This window comes from Typopeltis vanoorti, chromosome 25 (assembly GCF_054136105.1).
Source record: "Typopeltis vanoorti isolate ZY-2024b chromosome 25, IOZ_Tvanoo_1.0, whole genome shotgun sequence".
Classification (NCBI taxonomy): Eukaryota; Metazoa; Arthropoda; class Arachnida; order Uropygi; family Thelyphonidae; genus Typopeltis; species Typopeltis vanoorti.
This window is the reverse complement of record NC_143573.1, coordinates 19045715-19069531: the sequence shown is the minus strand read 5'-3', so window position 1 is coordinate 19069531 and position 23817 is coordinate 19045715. Positions and strand designations below refer to the sequence as shown.

Genomic DNA, 23817 nt, shown 5'->3' with positions numbered 1-23817 from the left:
ATACAAATTTGCAGTTAGTATATAATGTGGTTACTTGATAGCAGTAGTTACCTTGATGCAAATTTAAATCATCCGACCTAGTTTCTCATTGGAACAAAGAGCTAAGCGATTTTAATTTACTGTGTCATTTGTATTTTAGAAACACCAGTAGGATTAGAATCCGGTCCTTGAATGATAAAGCTATGTAGTTTTGATATTAGTTACACTCACAGCAAAAATACTTAAAATATGTAGAAATAAATCAGTCCATTTAAAGTAGTAGCGTATCTAATTAAACAACTCATTCCTATTTGTTTAGAGGTGAACATACCACCTCCGCAAGCAAAAAAAAAAAAAAAAAAAAATCCATTCCAGTTTTCAGATCACAAGCGTAAGCTTCTGATCTAAAATCTAGCTGATACGGAAGACGGATCAACTCAAATCCAAAGGTTAAGATCATCTAACTCTGTGTTGAAGTTTAATGTACAACAATCACCAGCAAGCCAGCCATATTGGTTATCACCACTGTGAATCCGATAGAAGTAATTTGAATCTCCCCCCCCTTTCCGCTCTCTGCCACTTACTCTTAAGCATACATACACATTCATATAACGTCTTCCCTTCTCTTTATTTTACTCTCATAATTTTTAAGATTCATTTTAGACATAAAATGATACCAAGAAATTTGAGAGTGCTAATTACGTATCGGTAGTCTAACTGAGCACTTAAATCACTAAATTTGATATTAGTTCTCATTAATAAAAATAATTTAAGTTTCTGCCAACATTTATCGAATTTATTCATAAAATTACGTATCTGAATCCATAAATAAACACTTTTGATGAGGATCATTATACATTTTCGTCCTCATTTAAAAAAAAAAAATCTTTATTATATTGGATCCCACGCGAAATATAATTTGGCCTTATAAATTATACATTCAAGTTTACCTATTTATCAACTTTAATTATTTTAGATGCCTCTAGGACTCGAGAAATAACCTTTACGAGTGCTTTAAGGAAGGCGAGTTGGTCGGCTTATATGGTTATAACAGGGTTATTAAAAAATAAAAAATAAAAAAAACGCAGTCGACGAAGACCAGAGAATAAACGCAGTGAACATATTAGTTTCATGGCTTTCCCTGGGATCTCCACAGTGTAGTCTCGAACACTCCGAGACTATTTTTATCCTTATATTAAAATCTTTTCGAATTACATGTAGACTGTATTTAATCATTGTGGGCTTTTCAAATGAATTTGAGGTAGCTAATCTCATGCTGAGCTGGAAATGTTTTTCATCCTACAAAGCAAGCAAATAGACCAGAAAAATATACTCAAGTCGATTAACATAATACCCTGGCTTCTTCGCCTTTGTTGCTTCTGTACTAATTCAAACAAACCTTCCCCCTTAATTTCAACGAACCCCCATTACAAAAAATTTACAAAACGCAAAGTTCGAGTTTTAATCTGGAAGAAACTAGTGATTTTAACCGTCTTTTCTTAACCCATTAACTTCCATCATCCCCCATTTGGGGATCAGCAATATTTTTTATGTTGGCACCACTAATTTTAAACTTTTTGAATAGTTTTAAGGTTATGTGTGTACATCAAAGTCTACTCTCAATGTATTCCAGTAGGGAAAGTTTTTAGTTTGATTAAAAAATACGTGTAATAAATGATATTGATTCCAAGTTTTGCCGGTAAGTGACGCTTTTTTCACATATGCTTATTCGATAATTGAAAATCTCATATTTTATGTCGAAATAAATCATTTTCCATTATGGAGGTTATGTGCATATGTGTTCTGAATAACATAGTACGAAAATTGAGCAAGTTTCAAAATTTCATTACTTGATAAGCTGAAAAATATGATGATCCCCATTTGGGGTCCATGGCCAGTGTAATGTAAAATGATTTACCAATTCGACTTATATCAAATATTATCTTATGAATACCGAGATTGCGATTTTGTATTACTTCTATGACAATTATTACTCTTAAGAATATTTTTATAGTTATTCAGTTTATTTTTCAGCATAATTATGAGTAGAAAAAAGTTTTTAACGCTAAGAGAACTTGAAGAATATTGGGACAATGAACTTGATTTGACAGATGATGACGACCTTGATGGTACTATTGATATAGTGGAACTACCACCGGGTAGGGTGGATGATGTTTCAGATTTGGAAGATACAGATGACAATACTCTTATACCGTTCCAAATGATGTTCCAGGTTCAAAAGAAATTCATGGCGCAAGATGTAATGAAGAGAGTGTAGTTCCAAGAAATAAGAAACCTAAAAAGATAAAACCCATATCCGATTGGAATCGAGAAAGAGCATCATTCAATATTTTTAATGGTGAAGAAGAATGCAAGCAACGTAGAATAAACATGATAGGAAGAGTAAAAGATAAAACCCCAGTAGAAAATTTTGAAATTTTCTTTACGGATAATCTAGTAGACCGTATCGTACAACATAGTATATCTTATGCAGCTCAAAATAATCGTCACCAATTTACGTTCTCGGCAGACTGCTTCAAGAAATTCTTGGAAATATTACTTTTAACTGGATATCACTATCTACCCCAAGAGCAGATGTATTGGTCAGAAGAAGAAGAAGACATAAATATAGGAATTATTCGAAAATGTATGCCAAAAAATCGGTACATACATTGAAATAAAGACAAACCTAAATTTCAGTGACAATACAGATACACCAATAATAAATGGAAACAGGGAAAATTATTCAAAATTCGTCCAATTGTTGATGAGCCGAATAAGAATTTCATGCAATTTGGAGTATTTTCCCATAATATTAGTATTGATGAACGAATGGTGCGTTATTATGGTCACCATTATCTAAAACAATTTATTAGGGACAAGCCCATTCGTTTCGGTTTCAAGCAATGGGCTATGTGTTGCGCGGAGACCGGGTATTGCTATAACGCGGAAATCTATGAAGGCAAACTAAGTAATTCTGAAACAGATACGAATGGGTTAGGTATGACGGTAATATTGAATACGATGGCAACTATAGACAAACCAGAACAACACTGCTTTTACTTCGATAACTTTTTCACAAGTTTTGATTTGATAAAAAATTTAAAAGAGAAAAATATTCACAGAAGCGTGTACCAGAAGACGTGAGAAAAAATCCTGCTGGGCATTATTTAGAGAGAACATTAGATGGAAAACAAAGAAAATGTGCGGTCTGTAAGAAAAATGTTAGGAAATAATGTACAAAGTGTGATGTCGGGTTACATTTAGACTGTGTTGTTCAATGGCATTTATAAAATAATGATATAATTTGGGGGGGGGTGGGGGGGGGGGGGGGTGGGGGGGGGGGGGGGTGGGGGGGGGGGGGGGTGGGGGGGGGGGGGGGTGGGGGGGGGGGGGGGTGGGGGGGGGGGGGGGTGGGGGGGGGGGGGGGTGGGGGGGGGGGGGGGTGGGGGGGGGGGGGGGTGGGGGGGGGGGGGGGTGGGGGGGGGGGGGGGTGGGGGGGGGGGGGGGTGGGGGGGGGGGGGGGTGGGGGGGGGGGGGGGTGGGGGGGGGGGGGGGTGGGGGGGGGGGGGGGTGGGGGGGGGGGGGGGTGGGGGGGGGGGGGGGTGGGGGGGGGGGGGGGTGGGGGGGGGGGGGGGTGGGGGGGGGGGGGGGTGGGGGGGGGGGGGGGTGGGGGGGGGGGGGGGTGGGGGGGGGGGGGGGTGGGGGGGGGGGGGGGTGGGGGGGGGGGGGGGTGGGGGGGGGGGGGGGTGGGGGGGGGGGGGGGTGGGGGGGGGGGGGGGTGGGGGGGGGGGGGGGTGGGGGGGGGGGAAAAGAATAATATTTTTTCAATTATCGTTACACTAAACAAATGCACTGCGATCTTCGTTTGCTGTCGTTGCACGTTACGTCATTAGATACACTGTTGCTTGGGCAGTGTATCTTATGCCTGCGCTCGTTATTTCTGTGAGATATGAAACCTTTATTATCAGTGCGTGTTCGTGGTGAACTATTTTTTTGTAAATCTTATTTATTTTGTTGAAATAAAATTTAATTATTTATTTATTATCGATAGAAGGCTGAATTATGACGAACTGTTGAACATATGAAAAGAAGTATGTTTTTTTAATTATCGTTATACGAAACAAATGCACTGCGATCTAACGCCGATATTCGTTTGCGCTTGTCATTGCTATTGATACGAAACTTTTATTATTGGTGTTTGTTCGTGGTGAGGACGAAATATTTTTAATAAAGCAATTTTTAATATGTAAATTTATTTATTAATAAATTCATTACTGACTAGGAAATTTTTTTTTTTTTTTTTTTTTTTTTTGTATATGCAGCACCCCTATTTAAAATTTTCACCGGCCGCCACTGGTTGAGTGTTCTATTCATCAGGCCTATAATCTGTAAAAAATTTGAAGTTTTTAATTTTATGTCTTTTTCTCCATCATATGATATTTTACATCCAAGATATCTGAGAGTATTTATCTGTTCTATTATTTTGTGATTAATAACTATTTTTCTTCTAACTGGAATTTGTCCACAAAATGCCATTGTTTTAGTTTTATCTATGGAAATTTTCATTTCAAATTGTTCTACTATAATGTTTAAATTATATATTGCTCTTTGTAAATTGTCTTCCTTATCCGATATTATTACCTGATCATCTGCAAATAACAGCGTATTTATTTTGTTATTCTGGGAAATTTCTATACCTTGATTGTTCCATTGTATTAATATTTCATTAATGTAAATATTGAAAAGTGTTGGAGACAGAGGGCATCTCTGTCTTACTCCTTGGTTTACAGATTGTTTTTCAGACAACTTTTCATTTATTTTTATTTTTTTATATATTCAATATTGGATGTAGTAAAATATTAGGTATATTTATTCTTTATAATATATACTTATTAAAAGGAAAAATATTGAGTGCAATAAATATTTTAAGATTAAATCCTTTTGATTAGAGTCTCAGATGCTACAAAAGGTATGAGTGGTCACTGAAAAACCTCCATTTGATTAAAAAAAAAAGAAGCAGTTTGAGTTTTCCTCGTCCTCTACAAGTTCCGCTTAAGATCGCTTATTAATTGTGTATGTAAACTTGATATTTGTTCTGGACCTTGGCAGTTTTATCCCAGGTAAGTGACTTCAGCTTTATACGACCCAAATAGTCGTAGTTCGGCTAAAATTGCAGATATTGCGCAATATGTATTCCTATATTCATTGAGGTCATATGTGTTTAGTTTTTCTGTGATGCAGTAATTTTCTTTGATACCCCAGAGTATTTATTTGGTCATATGACATGATATTCGTCTTGTTTTCCTATTAATGTTTAGTTATGTCTCACCATTTACTTATCTCTTACCTGTTTATCACCCAGTATGCCGGTAGTATGTGTGATTACGTAACACTCAAGTATTATTCACTCAAGGTGTGAGTTCCTCTCCGACATATCTGAAATAACACAGAAAAAGAACAATTCGAATTATCTATAATGGCATTGGGATCACTTATAGTGTGTACTTGTTTTATTTATTTATTTTTCATAATATCGTTGATGATTCAAGATTCGGTAATTATTTTTGACTATTTCTGTTTTGCTATACAAATATGGTACACCACAATTGAAAGTTTAAAGCAAATTTTAATCCTATATAATGATGAAATAAAAATTAACGTCTCTAATTATATAATATACTTTATAGAAGTAAACAGAAATTCACAAAATCTAAAACGATTGGAAGGCATTTATTCATATTCGTGATGTTTGTTTGAGAAATTACAAACAGAATGAACATTTTGGGATTTTAAATAATTAAAATTAATTACACAACACCACATAAATCTGTCTCAATGGAAGCAGCTTAAGTTAACTCATGACTAGCAGCTTTGTGTCCACAATTGCGTGCTTAGAAGATACTGAAGTATTTAGATGAAATGAATTGCAATCATTTCATCTAAATAAATTCCTACCAGTTTCACATATGTCAGCATGGATTCCCTCGAAACATTTTGTATTCTGCGACTGAACAAATTAGCCCACGGAAAGATAGAAGTTGCTCTCTTTCTAAGTGCTTTATTATTTTTTTTCTCCCTTAGCCACGTTCTTTTTCATTTGCAAGATTTTACTCTTTTCGTTATCCAGACCATCTGGATCTTTACCTTTTATCTTTCGCTCCTATTCTTTTATCTGCCCGAAGGTATCTTCGAAGCATAGTCACTTACTTTAGCTTTATTCTTTCTTTAACTTTAGCATTGTCTTTTATTTATTCACTTTTTTTTTAGTATTCTCTCCTTAGAGACAGTGAACAAGTACTTTGTAATGATCACTGACTACTAAAAGCATTTTTGTCAACTTGAAAGGCTTGAAGCATTAAGATAGCGTGATATTTTTTATTGTTATTGTCGCTGGGAGAGAGAGAGAGAGAGAGAGAGAGAGAGAGAGAGAGAGAGAGAGAGAGAGAGAGAGAGAGAGAGAGAGAGAGAGAGAGAGAAAGTCTTCCCTTTCTTTACTGGCCATCATCGATTTGCGTCACTTGGGAAGAAGAAAAATGATCTCAGAAATATTTATCACTATTTGCTATCCAAAGCTGCGTGTTTAGCTTTTTTGGCAGAAAACCATTTGCTCTTTCAAGGTGACCAGGGATGAGAAAAACCCATGAATCTCAGTTAGTAGAACCAACAGACACAAAATATCTTCTCACACTTGTTACTGCTAGAAAGTACAGACAGAGCGTCACCTTGCAGCTAGCATCGAAAAAAAAACTGTAGACAGTGTACAATGCAACCTACTTTTACTCCTTAGAAATTGTCTAAATGTTTTACTACCTCTGTTAACCGTTACGACGTGCTCTGTTAGAAAATTGTTAGCTTAGTCGAACAAAACTCCATTCGTTTATTTGGTATTACAGGAGAGACTGAGGAAACAGCAACAACAGATATCGAAGAGTCTCAGGGAGAGAATGGAGAGAGTGCAATTTCGAGATAATTGCAAAATCAATAAACCACTAAATAACTGAAGAAGAATAAAATTAAAGACATTTCCTCTTCATTGAGTGGAACTTTGAAAGAGCTGCATTTTTTTCGAGCGTGGATGATTTAAGCATGTAAATTCCATTGTAAATTTATTCACTTGTTTACCATTCAACAAATTACCCTTCTTATTGCAGTGTGCTGTTTTGCTCCCGCTAAAGTCCCTCTTTCTCCGCCGAGTACTTCCAATGTCTTCATTAGCCTGATCTTAGAAAAAAATCTATCGATTGTCTTCTTTAAATTTGTCTTCACATACGTGCCTTTTTAAATTCTTCTCGGTATATTGAAGGGGTTAGTTCCATGCACAAAGTATGCATTTCTATTTATATAATTTCTACAACGAATACGCAGTGTTAAATACAGTCACTGCAACTTAAAGTGATTGTTTTTTGACCAAAGCAAAGTAGATAATCTTGATTCATGTATGTGATAGATATAACATTTCTCATGCCTCCCATTTACGTCAGTGATAATTCAAATCACGTGAACTAATTTCTACACGAATCACGCTTTGGTGTTTTAATAAAACTGTAAGATCAACATGTGGCTGAACACTAAAATTTTCCTTTTAGCATGCAGGCCACCTGTTCTTCTTCAGAATGGGTATTTACACATCTGTTATTATAAGACTTACTTCATAAACAGCACTATCATTATTTCCTGATGTGCGTTACTGGGACTAGTACATACGAGGCTTTACCCATACGTTCCCGAATTGATACTTCGTTGAAGAGTACAACCATCTGCCGTTATCTGTTTTCACACAGAATGGACCAAATATTCATGAATATTTTAATTTAAATTAAAACAAAATGCTACTATGCATGGAAGAAACGTGTAATAATATGCAATTTGTAGTTCCAGCCGTGAGCCGTGTTATGATTTGGTTGAAAAGACTTCAATTTGGTTGAAAAGAGTTGCAGATGTTTTTGTCATCGTTATATAGACGCATAAGTTTACTTTGTCAATGCCGTGTGGTACAGTTTGTCATCTCCTTTTAAAGTGTAGAAGTTCCGTCTTGTAAGGGAACTAGTGTTGTATTCTGTAGAGAAGTTGACGAACCTGATGCGAGGCTTTTTGAAGTTTACTAACAGCATCGCTGTTGACTTGAAGAGTCTCTTCAGAAATGCTTCTTTTACAAACTCAACATTCACTTCACTTGTGCATGGTCAGCTGCATCTTTTTTCTATGAAGAACACTTGCAGTTTAGAAAACCATCTTGTGTCAGGCTACGAATTCTATTCATGGATTGGATTTGGATCTTGTTTAACATACACGTAGACTTGGAAGGGGAAACGTTTCTTCCATGCATGGTAAGCAATTTTTATATTTATAAAAATTATTTTTATCCTTTCGCCATGGTTACTGATTTTCTAATATCTTAGATCCATATGATCTCAGCATAATTTTTGTATGCCAAAGAAAATATTTCTTCAAAAAAATGGCTGCATATAGTGAATATTTTCTGTACTATGAAATGTATTCACTAAATCAATGATATTCAGCCTAGATGGTAGCGCCTACTAGTGGGCGATTTAAGCTTTCAGGTGGAAGGTAGAATAATTACATGTTGTATTAAAAACATCCAAAATATACAAACTCAAATTTGTGAGAGAATGTATGTGAAAAGAAAAAGTGATTATCATAAATATTAAAAAATAATTTTTAGGCCAGTACTATAGTAGAAGAATGTTCCAAAACTTTTATTCCGTGCCATGCTATTGGTCGAATGCTCGGAATGCATACTGCTGTACAAGTGTTGAACATACATAAAACAGGGTTGTGTCAAAACTTTTTCGTTCAACCCGCCTGATGAGATTTCTGAATGTTTATATTATTATTATTATTATTATTATTATTATTATTATTATTATTATTATTATTATTATTATTATTATTATTATTGTCTTCTGATTTGAATAATTTGTGCAAATTTGAACAAATATTAAATTATGTCTCAAAAAAATTAAATATTCTCGCAGCTATTTACCAAAGTATCTGAAGATGGGCTTCATGGAATCGATCAAACAAACAGCTTCCAATGTGTTTACTATGCCCGAAGACTTTTTTTTAACGTAACAATGAAACCAAGGCGATTGCGAGAACATCTTACTACAAAGCATCTAAAAGATAAAGATAAGACCATTGAATATTTTCAAGAACTGTGTGAAAGATTTCAACATCGTTCTACAATAACTGCATCATTCAAGAAACAAAATGCAAAGGACGAAGATGGATTAACTGCAGTTTATCGTATATCACAATAAATTGCAAAAGAGTGGTGAAATCCATAACATTGGAGAAACTCATCATTTTCCATGCACGTTGGACGAGTCTACAATTGCAGATGATGCTTTATTGATGGCATATGTATGGTACCTTGATGAAAACAGTACATTGCAAGAAGAAATGTTATTCACTTTAAATCTTATTACAGATACAAAAGGATTATCAATATTTGTTGTTGTGAAATAGTACTTTGTAAAAAATAATATACCCTTGAACAATATTGTTGCATGCACTGCTGATGGAGCACCATCAATGATAGGTCGCTATCGCGGTTTTGTTGCCTATTTGAAGGTGCCAAACGTTTTGTGTATTCATTGTGTGGTACATAGACAATATCTTGTACGAAAACATTTGAGTGCAAGTCTTCATTCATCATTAAGTATAATAATTATGGCTATAAATTAGATAAAATCGAATGCCAAAAATGACAAAATGTTTCGACAGCTGTGCCAGGACAATGAGCAATTTATTAAGTTACTGCTACACACACGTTCGTTGGCAAAGGTTGCATGCTTGACTCGTTTTGTTGAATTATATGAGAGTGTCACACAGTTTTTGAATGTGAAAATGAGGCTGATCTGTGGAAAATAATATTTAATTTAATGCTACCTTTCCCTACCTCATATCTAGTAGAATCAGGCTTTAGTGCTGTTAATCATGTTGTCGCCAAACCCAGAATCTCTGAAAATCACTGAAAGAGAAGACTTTCACTTGTTCCTTACGAAAATCGAACCAGACATCCAACATTTAGTTTCTCAGCATCAGGCTCAAGGCTCTCACAAAATTAAAGATGCCTTTAATTAATTTTATTGTTTTATCTAGGGCGTGTAACTTTTTTTTTCAATTTAAATATTAGTGTGCGGTAAAAAAATTTTACCCATACGAAAGTGGGCACTAAGTATTAAAAGATTGAACAGCACTGCGCTAAAGGGAGATGTTTGTTAAGCAGATTTCATTATTATTAAATGGAAGAATGAGATCAGAAGAGATTAAAAGTTCTATGTTAGTAATTAATATTATGATAATGGGTGATTTTAATTCTAAAACACTTGTTTACGTTTTGAAAAGCATTAATCGATCGAATAGTTTGGAAAGCTACACGCGTTGGATGTTCAAAAAGATTTTTAAACGTGTAGGCTGATCAACAGGAATAAGTCATTTACGGAAGATAGCCTTGATACGCAATAAAGTAGCTTTTAAATGGTTATGATGAGTGAATAATATTTTACTCTGAATAATAATAATAAAAGAGACATCCCATAAATTGCTTAAGGCTTAGATTTAATCGATTTGAAGTCGACCATGCATGGTTGAGAAACTTCGCGTAAGTCTATTTCTTTAAAGTTGCAGCTAGCCACTATAAATAGGGATTGTTGTCGAGCAGGAAGAATTGGTGAGTCTTAAAAGTGACACTTTTAGATACGGTCAGGAGAAAGGTGCTATTATTGTGTGCGCAAATATATGAAGAGTGTCCTAACCAGGAATGACAATTAGAAGGAGACCAAGCTGATTTAAAAGAGTTAAAATGGGAAGGACTAAATGTTTCAATGGTTACTAAATTTTGATCAGAACACGAAGAGTCAGGGGAAAAAAAAGGTAATTTTATTCTACGACAGTGCAGTTTTTGAAAGCGCCATAACGTCAAACAACCTTAAAAGTGCACTTCTGTTTCGAAATTCAGCAATCTTCCATGGAACTCTTAAATCTACAGTACGTGTTATGCCATCTTTATAAAACTGAAGTTGAATCAGCCTTGTAGCTAACAAGTACATTTATACTGCATGCTCTACTTTGGATTTGCAGCTGCTGTAAGAGGGGAAAAAATCTATTAATCTGTTAAGAAATCGCAGACTTGACAAGCTGTTTTGCGAAGTCAGCAATTACAACTTTGAAAACACTTGAGAAATTTGAACAGAAGAGGGCACTTTCGACGCGATAACCTGTACAAGGTTTTTTAAGCTAAAGCTCTGTATAATACGGTGAAAATTTTTTTTCTTTCTTTCCGTCATACTTTACTTGCTTTCGCCGTATTGTCAACCAGACCAAAGCAGTTGGACAGAAGAGGGTGAATTACATCAAGGATCAAAATCTTCAAGCCAATGACTACTCAGAAGAAGATAAAGAAATACACTAATTCGAAAAATTCAAGGGATGACGAGGATAACAGAGAAGTCAGACAAGTGATGATGCAGTGTTTTGTTTCTATAAGTGAATGCTGTAGAATTGTCCTTCCCCACCCCCGTCTTGCGCTCGCCATACCAAATAACGCGCTCTCGCAGGAGCGAAATAACTGAAGCGCTTTTCTTCAGGCGCTGATTTAAAAGATTTAATTAAAACCCTAGGAATTATTTTTGTCCAGGTACCAAATCCATAATGGCTCTCTGTTCAATGTGGAAATTTTGGAGAGAATTTCTTTTCAAGAGAATGATTATTTTCGTTTAAATCTGGATTGATAAATTCATTTCTTTTGTGCAACAGCTAAAACAGAAATAACGCCACAGGCTTAAAAGAAATAAGTACTGAGGATTCTTAGAATAACTGGACGTTCGCCAGCGCACAGTAAGGACACGCAGTCACTTTCGATGCTTGCAAAAGTAGCTACAGGTTGATTATAATTATATTCGTAAAGAATAATCGTTTTTCACGGACATATTTACTATACTGTAATGCGAAACAGTATTTATAATTCCTTATTCAATTTATTTAGGTCCGTATATAGCAGTTACATCACTGTTGTGTACAGGTCTTGTGACTTCTCTTGGGTTGTCGACAATAATAAGTTAGCATGATTTATCGAATAGGAATTAATGCTATATCATGAATGGTAGGACGAAAGTATAATTGCTCTATAATGAGTTTAAATATCCTGTTCGTATCCCTTGTTTGATCAATGCTTTAATTCCTGGATACCATGAATACAAAAGAATTTCTGTGAAACATTTCACCACACAGCCATGCTTAAGACATTGAACTGAGGTCTGAGTTTCCTCTTAGATCTGATATTATGTTAACGATGGATAGGCATGAAAGTAGTGTAAAAAAATCCGAATTTTTAATATTCTTGATTAATAAGATTTGGTTGTTATGCGAAGAAATCCGAATTGCATTACAATGGTGATCTCATTAGAATAAGACTGGACTCTCTCTCTCTCGCCGTGCGTGCGTGCGTGTGTGTGCGTGTGTGTGTGTGGATAGATGTATAGGCATTTCGGTACATTGCTCGATAAGCACCAGGTATATAATCTGACTCTGCCAAACATTCGACAAAAGAATAAATTTACTTTTTAATTATTTTTGATTTCTCTTCCTTTTTCTAGGCAAGTTGGTCGTGCAGCATGCTGCTTATTTTTTAACCAAAAAGTTAAAGTTAGCCCTACAATAGATAGATTATGAGCTAAGGTTAGGAGCTTTAGACATTGTCATGTGAAGTAAGAAACAAAGTCCTAAATTCGACTTCGTATGTCTCCATTGATCATAAGGTTACCTTTTCTGTACTGTGAATCACGGTTTTGCCATTAGAAAGATCAAACATGCAACAAGCTCAGGATCATTAAAGGAAACAGGTCCCTTGATTACAAGAATACACTTGACGGCAGATTGCAAGAGTAATTACATCTGCTTTAAATCATAAAATTGTATGAAGATCAATTATGTCATCTAGTAGAGAAGACAGAAGACCATCCTTTCTGCATGAGCTAATTGATTACTTTAGATGTACCGAAATCCATAACTAGCTATAATGAATGTTATATAATCAAAGATCTTCACGGTAATGCAAATATTACAAGCGAAATCTTTTATTTTGCGAAGTCAATACCTGTAATATATTTAAGAAAAGAAAACATTGTAAGTAAAACTGAAAATAGAACAAATGGTACAGAACGATATAAGTAAGAAGACCAGGATATAAATTGATGTTTGTTCTTAAATCTGAAGGAAATAACCAGGATATAATCGATACTTTGCTTGCTTTCCTTCTGTGGGTGTTTTATCGTACTGACTATCATCATTAATGGCTTTTAACTATACGTTTGGCTAGCTCATGTGTCAAGTTCTTTTGACATAGAGGTGCCACCCTTTATCAAATTTCTTGGACACTTTCTCCCCATCTTCATTCATCTTAAGTCAATATTTAAAAGAAGGGGAAGAAATATAAGTGCAATCTCTTCGACATGATATTTGAGTCAAGATAAGAGCGGTTCCCATAGGAAATTCCAACCGTGTCGCGGAAGCAAAGCCATTAACGTCAACTGACTCTTCCTGGTCTTGTTACCATGGTACCGGCAGCGCGGGATATAACACGCAGTGTGTGGAGATGTCTGGGCCTCAGGATTAAGTGATGCGCGGTCGTGATGCAGACCTAATGAAGGGAATTCACGTTCTCCTAACCAGTGATATATTCCCAAAAGATGGATGACAAGTTCCCTGAACTTTATATGAAAACGAATTGCAAATAAGGGACTTTTTCCAGCATCCATAAGTAATTTTCCGCTTCTTCTATTAATCGATATGCATTCTTCGAGGAGTTTTAATTGAATTTTCTCTAAGGATTCACTGCTGTATGATATTTATGAAAAACACCGTGAGAGAATATGTAGAAATGGTGATAAACATAATTATTCAGTTTGATCTGTATCATAAGGAAAAATATTAATCTGAAACGTGATAGCTTTCTTTTTAATCACTTTGATCAGATTTCTTAGGGCTCTGTTAACTCCTCTGTCAACAAATTTTGTCATTTTTTAAACACGGTATTTGTTATTGCCAGTAATGGTTTCAACTTACACTTAACAGAGCACTGGAAAAGTAATTATGATAAAATTATTTTAAGAATCACAGTGAGGAGAAAGAGCAGGAGTTGAGTTTGTCATAATATGATATCACATGTCTTTAGATAGTAATACAATACTTAATGGGAGATAAATGACCATTTTAATGATGTCATGAGAGAACAACGTTTTTTTTTTTTTTTTAAATGCGCTAGCCTTTAACAAATATGGAAATAAGACCATAATTTATAGCTTTTGTAAAAACGAACAAAAATTAATGTCCCAGCATCAATCATTCCTTGGAAGTAATCGATTTAATAAGAAGACGTTTATAGAGAGTTGAATGATTTAAAAAAAAATGAAGGCTGCAGTTAACCATCATAGTTCAGGGATGTAGAAATCGCTATGAGATGTTCGTCGAAGGCGGCTGTTAAGTAATGGTTAATAACTTTTAATGCGAAAGAAATTATTTTTGAACGTAAGTAATTATTATGTCTGTTGAGACCAACCGATCTCTGGAATTTTTAGTTTTGTGCGCACTTTAATTTCCACAGGATCTATTCATTAGTTATTTTCAAAGTTTAATATGTTTTTTATAAATGTTGGCGGAGTATTTTGGTATACTCCATTATTAGTTTCGGTGGTATTTGATGATGAATTACCAACTAGTTAATAACTACTAATTATAAATTAATGACATTAATTAAGAACGAGTTCTGCGAAACCGTGTATACATTGAGCAATCGTACATTTTTGATTATCTGAATGTTTTTAAGTGGAAAATGCATTCGAATATTTTTTAGCTTCCAAATCTAATTAAATGAGAACAGTAATTCTGCTAAATATAGCCTTTATGAAAAGGTTACCATCAACAAGTTGAGACGTGACCTGCAGTTTTGGCGAGTCACAATTTCTCTACTCAATCTCTCCCAAATTATCTGATAAGGATGCAAATAAATATAAAGATTATATTCCATGGAGGGAGTTTCCAGAAGAAAAAATCTTACTACCCTCGTTTTCATTTTTTACTATAAATATTCAAAAAGATTGAATAAATATTTAATAAATAAACTTCTGCAGTTCCATATGAGACTGGCTGAAAATGCCTTCAGTTGAAGAATCTTTATAAAGGTTTTTTCCTGAATGGGATTCGAATTCAGATCTTTCCCTAAGGGCATCATTGTCACCAACTATGCTACGAAGATTTAAGAATTAATAAACTCTTTTTATTTCGTACAACCATCGAAAAGTAGCACCGCTGAATCTACAGTTTTACTCTTTAACTAACTCCCTGACGTCAAATGTTTTTCACAAATATTACTCATAGATTCAGAGGAATCAATTTTGTCGGCTTTGCCAATTCTGTGCTGCAAGTACAAACTTCGAACACGTTCGGAATATTTGTACGGTTCGTAAAGTTATTCTTTGCTCTAAAGAATATCTGTAAATTACTGTAAAAAAAGTAAAGATGAAGAACGAAATTGTTTTGGAAATCTTATAGGAACCAACATATGCATTTAAATTGGGCGATAAGCATTCTGCATTATTTGAATTAATAAAGAATTTCATAGTGAAATTGGTCTTTATCTAATACGTATCTATATTTGTATGGACGACCATGATACAGGAATGGATTAAAGGGAGTACAGAGAGTAAAAGAAATCTCTTCCCCCATCCAGTAATTATAAGACAACGATCAAGTCATCCCTTACGTGAACAAATACTCTTTACATCACAACAGAATGATTCCATATAGACACTTAAAGAAAAAAATATTCTATAGCTAGGTGTGTCGTGGATGTTTTCCATGTGGTATTTCGTCTTCATATGAAGCTCAAGATTTGAACGAAATGATCTCATTTTGAACCCATCCAAAATATTTAGCGTAGAGGGAGATTGCGCAGACATATTTTTCTGCAAATATTTTTTAGTTTTTCTTGGAAAGATAAAGATGCTGAGATGTTTGTATAACGAAGAGGACAGATGCGTTTGATAATTGACTTCATGAACTAATGGATATTGGCAAAGACCATTTGATTAATAATTAATCTTTACTGTGGCCCTTCGAATAACTAGAAGTGATGGATTACGGTGGTGAATAGGATATTATCACTACGATCCTGTGTTTTAAAGATGTAAGGAGAAGTAAAGGATCGTATACAGTTGTATTACACAAAACAATGTAAGGCAAACGCTTTACGGTTTATGTGATACGTGAAAGTGATATTATGATACGAACTTGAATACAATACCTCATTAACAGTCCCAGTAATGAACTGCTTTATTTCCCAACAGAGGTATTTTCGGAGAACTCTTCTGTTCAATTATTCATCACTCCAATTATTGTGTCTCTGCTGTTATCACCAACCGAATGGGTGCTCTACATCGCAATAACAGCTGTCTGTTCCCGAGAACTACGTAGGCACCGAATGGTGGATATGATCACGTGCTCTTTATTATTCGCAAAGTGGCCTCGTTAGTGAATGGAGGAAAGAAGACGCTGCTCTTTATAGAACACATAAAAAATAAAGAAAAAAAACGATGCAGCTATAACACGAAGAGTTCTGTCTGCACGAAGCAAGTAGAATGTAAATAGTAAACATCTTCTTTAGTTGATAACCACGACTAAGCGTACTGTTACTCGATTTAAACGGATGCTCAATTAATAAACTGAAGTTTATGAGAGCAGTATAAGAATTTACGAAGTGTGTAAAACGTTTGACAGGAATTACGTTACTTATTACCTTAATTAAAATATGCGAATTTAGATACTTGGCTTCTTTAAAAAATTACTTTAAATATTGCGTATTCGCTCTCCAGCCTAAAGGTTCCGGTTCGAATCCCACCGTAGGCATGGATATTTGTGATGGTCTGAAATTCTAGTGGTATTGGTAGATGGCGTTGGTGTAGTTGCGGTTTGTTGTATTTGGTGGATTGAGTGGTGGAGACAGAGAGCTGTAGAGCAAGTGCCTTCCTTCGATGAGTCTATGGACTCTCTGGTGGTATCACGTAATAATAATAATATGGTCCGTTTTCAGTTTTATACTTTTATATTCATATTAAAATTGTAGATACATGAAAGTAAGTTATTATCTCATTTTCGTCCTTTTTTTTTCTTTATTTTAGCTGATTAGTCTTAGAAGCAAGTACACATTTTTCTCGTCCATTTTTAGTGAGGACAAAAATGTTGGAAGACATCCGGCCATTTGCGTTTGGCATCATTATTAGGAATACCGTTTGGAAGAGAGTATTAGGTTGATGACCACTGACTGCGAACAGGCAATCTGTGGTTATCTGCTTTATTCATCAGATTAGATCATTTTAACTACATTCGGGTACGAATTTCATTAAGACAGAAAGTAGTTTGAAACTTCATTTCTAAGAAAAAGGTCCTGCACTAATTGTGAATTACCAGTCCAACAAAATAATACTTCTCTCCATAAAGCTTTTATATTCGTGCTATTAATGACGTTTCCTTACAAATGACTCTACAGAATATTCACCTTTCTAGATAAGAGTCAGAAATAATTTACTCAAATAATGAGCAAACCACATGCGAAATATTAGAATCACGTGACAGAAGGCTCAGTCGTGGACATTAATGTCTAATCGTGTTAGGTGGGACTAGCAACAGATCGGCAAGCATCCAGAAATACATTTAGTACATACGAATGCCTTTTAAAGAATTTCATTATTGCTGTTATTGGGCTTCGTGCTTTTTATGTCTGCATTGTGATCAAACACGCTCTGTTGACCATTGAACCATGTACAGTCCATTAGCAGTCCATTCCCCCGAAAAAGCAATAAAACGAAATCATTTTATGATTAAAGCGACCCACGTAACATTTTCGTTTGGCGTCTGTCCAATTAGGGATCATTGACACCACAATTTACAGATAATTCTAATGCCTTCCAATTCATTCACATTTTTCCATGACATGTGGTGCTTAACGCACACATCGGTGTGCTTTTCTGCTTTTTTCCTAGTTAATCACAGCTGATTTTTTGGATAATGCGTATAATACTCGTGATTCATATGTATTTAAATGGTAGATCACCAACTACGAATTAAATTTAAAATATATTTAATTTTAAGAATACTTTCTCCGTTTCCTTGTAGTTATCGTAAGAAGTTTCATGTTAGTGTTATTTCTTATTAATCTGGTATTAATATGTAATAAAACGAAGAAATAATGACCAGAAAAATGATGCTTAATGTTTGCGCAACAGTTTTAAAAACGTCTTTTACGAGACTAGAACTACGTGCTATACATGCAGGAGTTCAATACGAAAATAAGCGTTCTTTTTCACCTGATGCAACCTTGTTTCGGAATAGTGTTCGAATGTTGCTTTACCGCAATGCTGCGTTGTTTAAGGTCAGAGCATCACATGTGGAAGTGTAACTTAAGGAGTTGACTTGTCTCAAAGCATACTCTGTTTACAAATGTATCAAATGCAATACACACGGTGCCCTTGTACGCTTTATGATATGTGAACAGAATACGTTCAGTGGAAATAAACCGTGTGATGAATAGAGAAAGATAAGGGGAAAAACAAACAGTAAGGTATACGTAAAATACTGGGAATGCTTGTATAGCAATTCTAGGACATTACAAATTTTAACAAATACAAATTTGTTTCATCGATTCTTGCATCGAAAACAAAGATTCTGTGCTTGGCTTCCTTGTCAATGGGGTGGGTCAGATTGTTTAGAATTGCAGCCAAAGCATTCAAAAGTTGGGAAACTCGTGTATATATCAGTAAATTGCATCTGTGCTTCTTGCCGTTTTGCGTTTTGCAGAAAATCTCTACCACTTCGGTTCAGACCGATCAAATACGGTTTCTATATTACTATAAATTCCTCTCTACATTGTAATCCTATCCGCCTACCTTCGATCTTCAAGTAATATTTCTCCTCGACATGTCTATCGGGAAACATTTACATTCCAGTTGAAAAGCCAAACGGCTATTTTTTTTCTTTTTTCTGGCGAAGTTAATTAAATTAATGGGATAAAATTCCCTTATTATTTTACAGCCAGTATGCGAAACTCTAAGATCGAAAACTACGATCTAAGAGTTCATGCCGAAGAACTATCGGCGAATCCAAGCGTAAGTGAACACCTGGTAGTACAACACCAAGGCAACTCGAAGCAAAGGTGGTGCAAGCTCCCTCACTATTCTTGATATTTTCTCATAATGTAAAAACACACAGCTCCTAGGAGATGTAATACTGCTTTACATTATGAGGAGAGGTCACTACCCAGACCGGTTTCAACTTTTTTTGAGGTCTCATCAGTGAGTAGTTAGACCTGGCCCATATATTATATTATATTATAACTAAGATGAAAAGCCAAACGAATACATCTCCAAGGAGCTGTGTGCTTTTACATTATGAGAAAATATCAAGGATAATGAGGGAGCTTTCTCCACCTTTGCTTCGAGTTGCCTTGGTGTTGGACTACCAGGTGTTCACTTATGCTTGGATTCGCCGATAGTTCTTCGGCATGAACTCTTAGATCGTAGTTTTCGATCTTAGAGTTTCGCATACTGGCTGTAAAATAATAAGGGAATTTTATCCTCTTAATTTTTATTTACATTCCAGTATTCTCGTAGGTCATCTTCCAGTGCCATCCTTGAATTAATATTGTGGAAGGGTGAATACATGGAAAATTAAGCTTAAGAAACCTACAATACAATTTCTAAACGAAATATGCTGGGTATATTGTATAAAGTCCTAAGAGCACTCTACGGTAAATCTCTAAACATTATGGCTGACTATTTTACGGAACACCTAAGTTTCCTTTTAGTTCTCATCAGATCAATTTTAGAGATTATGCTGGAACTGTATTATCTTCGTTCTCAGTCTCCTTAGCTCCGTTGGTATCAATGATGTCCTTATATTGGACAGTTTCTCCCTGTCTAGAATGCGAAAAACCTTTATAAGGGTTTTCCACTGAAGGCGAATTAGTTATTCTCATTTTCTAGAAACTCAACTCAGCTTTTTCATCCCGAAAACGTAGACAAAAATGACCAGAAAAACAAACGCAATTAACAGACAATACACTGGCCACATAGCTTTAGCTGCTTCGGTTGTAATTCCTAACAGTAACATCTGACAAGGACGATGATTACAGCGTCATAAAATCAGGTTACTGATACAGTCCTTTATTGTTGCATCTCTAACTGGAGTATTTTTACTAAAATGAGCACAGTTGTTATCTGCATTATTTTTACTTATGTTTTGTGTTTTATTGCTGGACATCGCGTTTGCCAATGAGATAGAACGAACAAGAGAGCAACAAAGTTAACTAAACTGCAAGTACTATAAATGTCGAGAGAACGAATGCAAAGGATTGTAATTCCCTCTTTCTTTTATAACTCCTGAATCTGTTTTTTTGCGTTCTCTATCCTATTTACCACATTTGCGATGATGCAAATGCGAAAGATATTTTTATTCATAAGTTACAAGACTATCCCTAGACAGATTCAAATATGTGTACTCGCATTTCGAAATAAAACATCCATTTACTTATTATTATTATTATTATTATCTGAGACCTCTAGCAAGCCAAGGACTGATCGAGGGAGGCTATACATTACTCACACCAGGCATCATACCGTCCCATAAACTCATTCACACTAGATGCACGCTACTACTTCAATAACAGTAGTGGTAGCACTTCAACAGACAAACTATTCCACTCACTCACTGGTCGGTGAGCGAAACATTCAGCTCTTAACCCTTTCTTATCCGTAAATAAGCTTAATTTCCATAAATTCCCCGTGTTCTCTTCCACTACTTTCATAAAACGAAAACTTTGATCATACGATATTCTACACCCTCTGTCCAAAAAGAAACTGAACCTTTCGAAAATAGAAGCCACTAGTGGCGCCACCTGTTGTATCTTTTTGTTGTCGAAAGAGGCAATCTTCATTAGTGTTGTGTCAACTAGTGACAGTGTGTTTTGAACACCGGTCGGAAAATGAGTTTCAAACAGAGAGCTGCGATTGACTTTTGTGTTAAACTTGGTAAACGTTTTACCGAAACGCATCAAATGCTTCAAAAAGCATACGGTGATGAATGCTTATCCCGTACTCAAGTTTACGAGTGGTTTAAGCGCTTTCAAAGTGGTCGTGAGACGCTTGAGGACGACGAAAAGCTGGGCTCTCCAAAAACTGGACTGAGCGAAGTTAACATCCAAAAAGTGCACGAGTTCAGCAAAGAAAACCCGAAATCGTCCGTGAGATTGATTGAAGATGAATTGGGGATTCTAAAATCAACTGTGCACAACATTTCGACCAAGTGTTTGTGCCTTCGAAAATTGAATTCGCGATTTGTTCCCCACAAGTTGACCAACGACCAAAAAATGTATCGAATTGAACACTGCAAGGACCTCATTAAAACCACTCGTAAGGATTCAGACTTCCTTGAAATGATCGTTACTGGTGACGAAACGTGGTGTTTTGAGTATGAGCCCGAAACAAAGCGCCAGAGTACTGAGTGGAGAAGTCAAAAGTAAAGAATATGCTGATTTGTTTCTACTAGTCCAAGGGTCCACAAAGAATTTGTTCCGCCTGGCCAAACGGTCAATGATGAGTTTTATCTCGAAGTTTTGAAGCGAGTGATAGCGAGAATTCGTCGCGTACGACATGAATATCGTGACGACCGAACGTTCGTCAAAACACACTGTCACTCTTCGCACTATAACTTGGCTTCTAATGAAATACATTTCATAAACAGTTGACACAACACTAATAAAGGTTGCCGCTTTCGACAACAGAAAGATACAACAGGTGTCGCCATTAGTTTCTTCAATTTTCAAAAACTTCGGTTTCTTTTTGGACAGAGGGTGTATAACACCATTCAGAAATTTATAGACCTCTATCACATCACCTCTCTTTCTCCTGTCAACCAGAGTTTGTAGTCCACACATTCGCAATCTGTCCTCATGATTTAAATACCTGATCTATATCTGTTATTGTTATTTATTGTTAGGAAAGCCTTATTAATCGCTTTCCTTGTATAACAAATGCCTTAGTGCTCCTTAAGTTGGACTTCATTTGAGCTTCCTAGGCCTTTACCAAAGCCTACACAAGTTAAATACTGATCTTTGGCCTTTATGAAGGTCAGAGGTCTGGCTTCATAGCAGCTAATAACGTTGCGTTGGTAGGATTGATGATCGTCTGGAATCCACATGGTGCGGACGGTCGCCAATTCCTTCGTCGTTCTTTGAAGAAAGTAAAATAGGTCTACTCTCTACACTGAAACTCTCATTGGCGAGGATATTTCCAGGCGTTCTTCATGGCTGTAGAATTTCGTAATAGACCTACTGAGTACTCGGTCACCCGAAGGTACTTTTTGCTCTCTACACAAATTCCTAAAATTCGACCTCCTTGCACTGTCGTGATACCCTACATCATATCGGAGTTTCCAAGCGCCTATTTCCAGCAATGCCGACACTTAGAAAACCCCAAAATCACATGTCCGTTTTTTCACTATCAAAATTATGGAAACCGCTTACAAAACTACTCACTGTTTTCCTTTCAAAAAGTATTTATTTTATTCTCTCACATTCTGTTTGGTGTGTGCTCTTCCCGCAGTCATGAGGCTAATTTGTCCAGGAGAGCAGAGAGTCTATTATCTCTAGTTTCCTATTTTTATAAGTAAACTTATCTTTCTTAAAAGCTGCGTTTCTTAGAAACAACTGTAGATTGCGCTGCCGTTGTCATATTTGGTCTCCACCCAAGATCTCAAATAGCCTTGATGCTGTTTTTTATTTCCTAAGAATCTTCCAGCCTAAATTCTGTTAAAAAGCTATATTTAACACTCTTTTCTTAGTGATAGTATCTGTCATCGAGCCAATGTGAACTGAAGATATTACTTAACTCCATTTGTCAAGTGTAGACTGAAGCGGTTTGCAGAAAAATCATTTGAAGGATGTTAATCGAACTACAATTTATCGAAATAGTTTACTGTAAAAATAATTCATTGAATTCTAATTAATCGGGAAACTACCATTTATTGAAACAACAAATAAATAATTTTGATTATTAAAAATGAACTCAAAGGTGATTTGTTCAAAATTATTGGTACGTTGTTGATAATTTTGTGTTAATGTACTACCGATTTTAAAAACAATAATAGCATTTTTTTTTTCATTTTTTCGGTTAATCTACAAATGCACGTAATATTTTCAGACGATGTGTTTCTTTAATGTGCTTCGAGTTTTAACTAGCATTTTTAGGTTTTGAGAATGTTGTGCAACGAATATATTTTTACACATTATGGCGAACGAAAAGTATTATCAAACTACTATACTCTGCACTTTTTTAAAGTTCAAATTCTATTATTTAGTACTGTATATGGCAGTGGTGTTCAACCTTTTTTTACTACGCGAGCGACTTTTCGGCGATCTACTCTCTTATATAGATCACGTTCCCCCAACCTGATATCTAATTACGCACAAATAAACAACTAAAAATAAACAACTAAAAAAAATACACAACTAAAAACTTTATTTGTGTATTTAAAAATTTATTTATCACTTTTAATTATTTTAATACAACAAATATTTTAATACAACAAAAAAAAACCCAAATATATTGGAATAAAATATTTATTTCTCTATTTTGGAAAACCAAAGTTAGAAAAAACAACAGATTGATTTCAAACTTTATGTTAAAAAAGACAATGTGATATTTGGCATTGTTTGGACTTCGAAATATTTTCATAGTCAAGTTGATATGAAGAAGTAGCCAATCG

The 23817-nt window shown here is 35.5% G+C and overlaps 1 protein-coding gene across 1 annotated transcript in view; it reads right to left on the bottom strand.

The window, feature by feature from the left end:
- Positions 1-23817, bottom strand: part of LOC150092583 (GTP-binding protein Di-Ras2-like) — a 138858-nt gene that overhangs the window by 76080 nt on the left and 38961 nt on the right. Inside the window, exon 2 of the mRNA XM_090414671.1 lies at positions 5330-5418. The gene's annotated coding sequence lies outside the window, so the exon portion shown is untranslated. The remainder of the gene's footprint in view (positions 1-5329; positions 5419-23817) is intronic.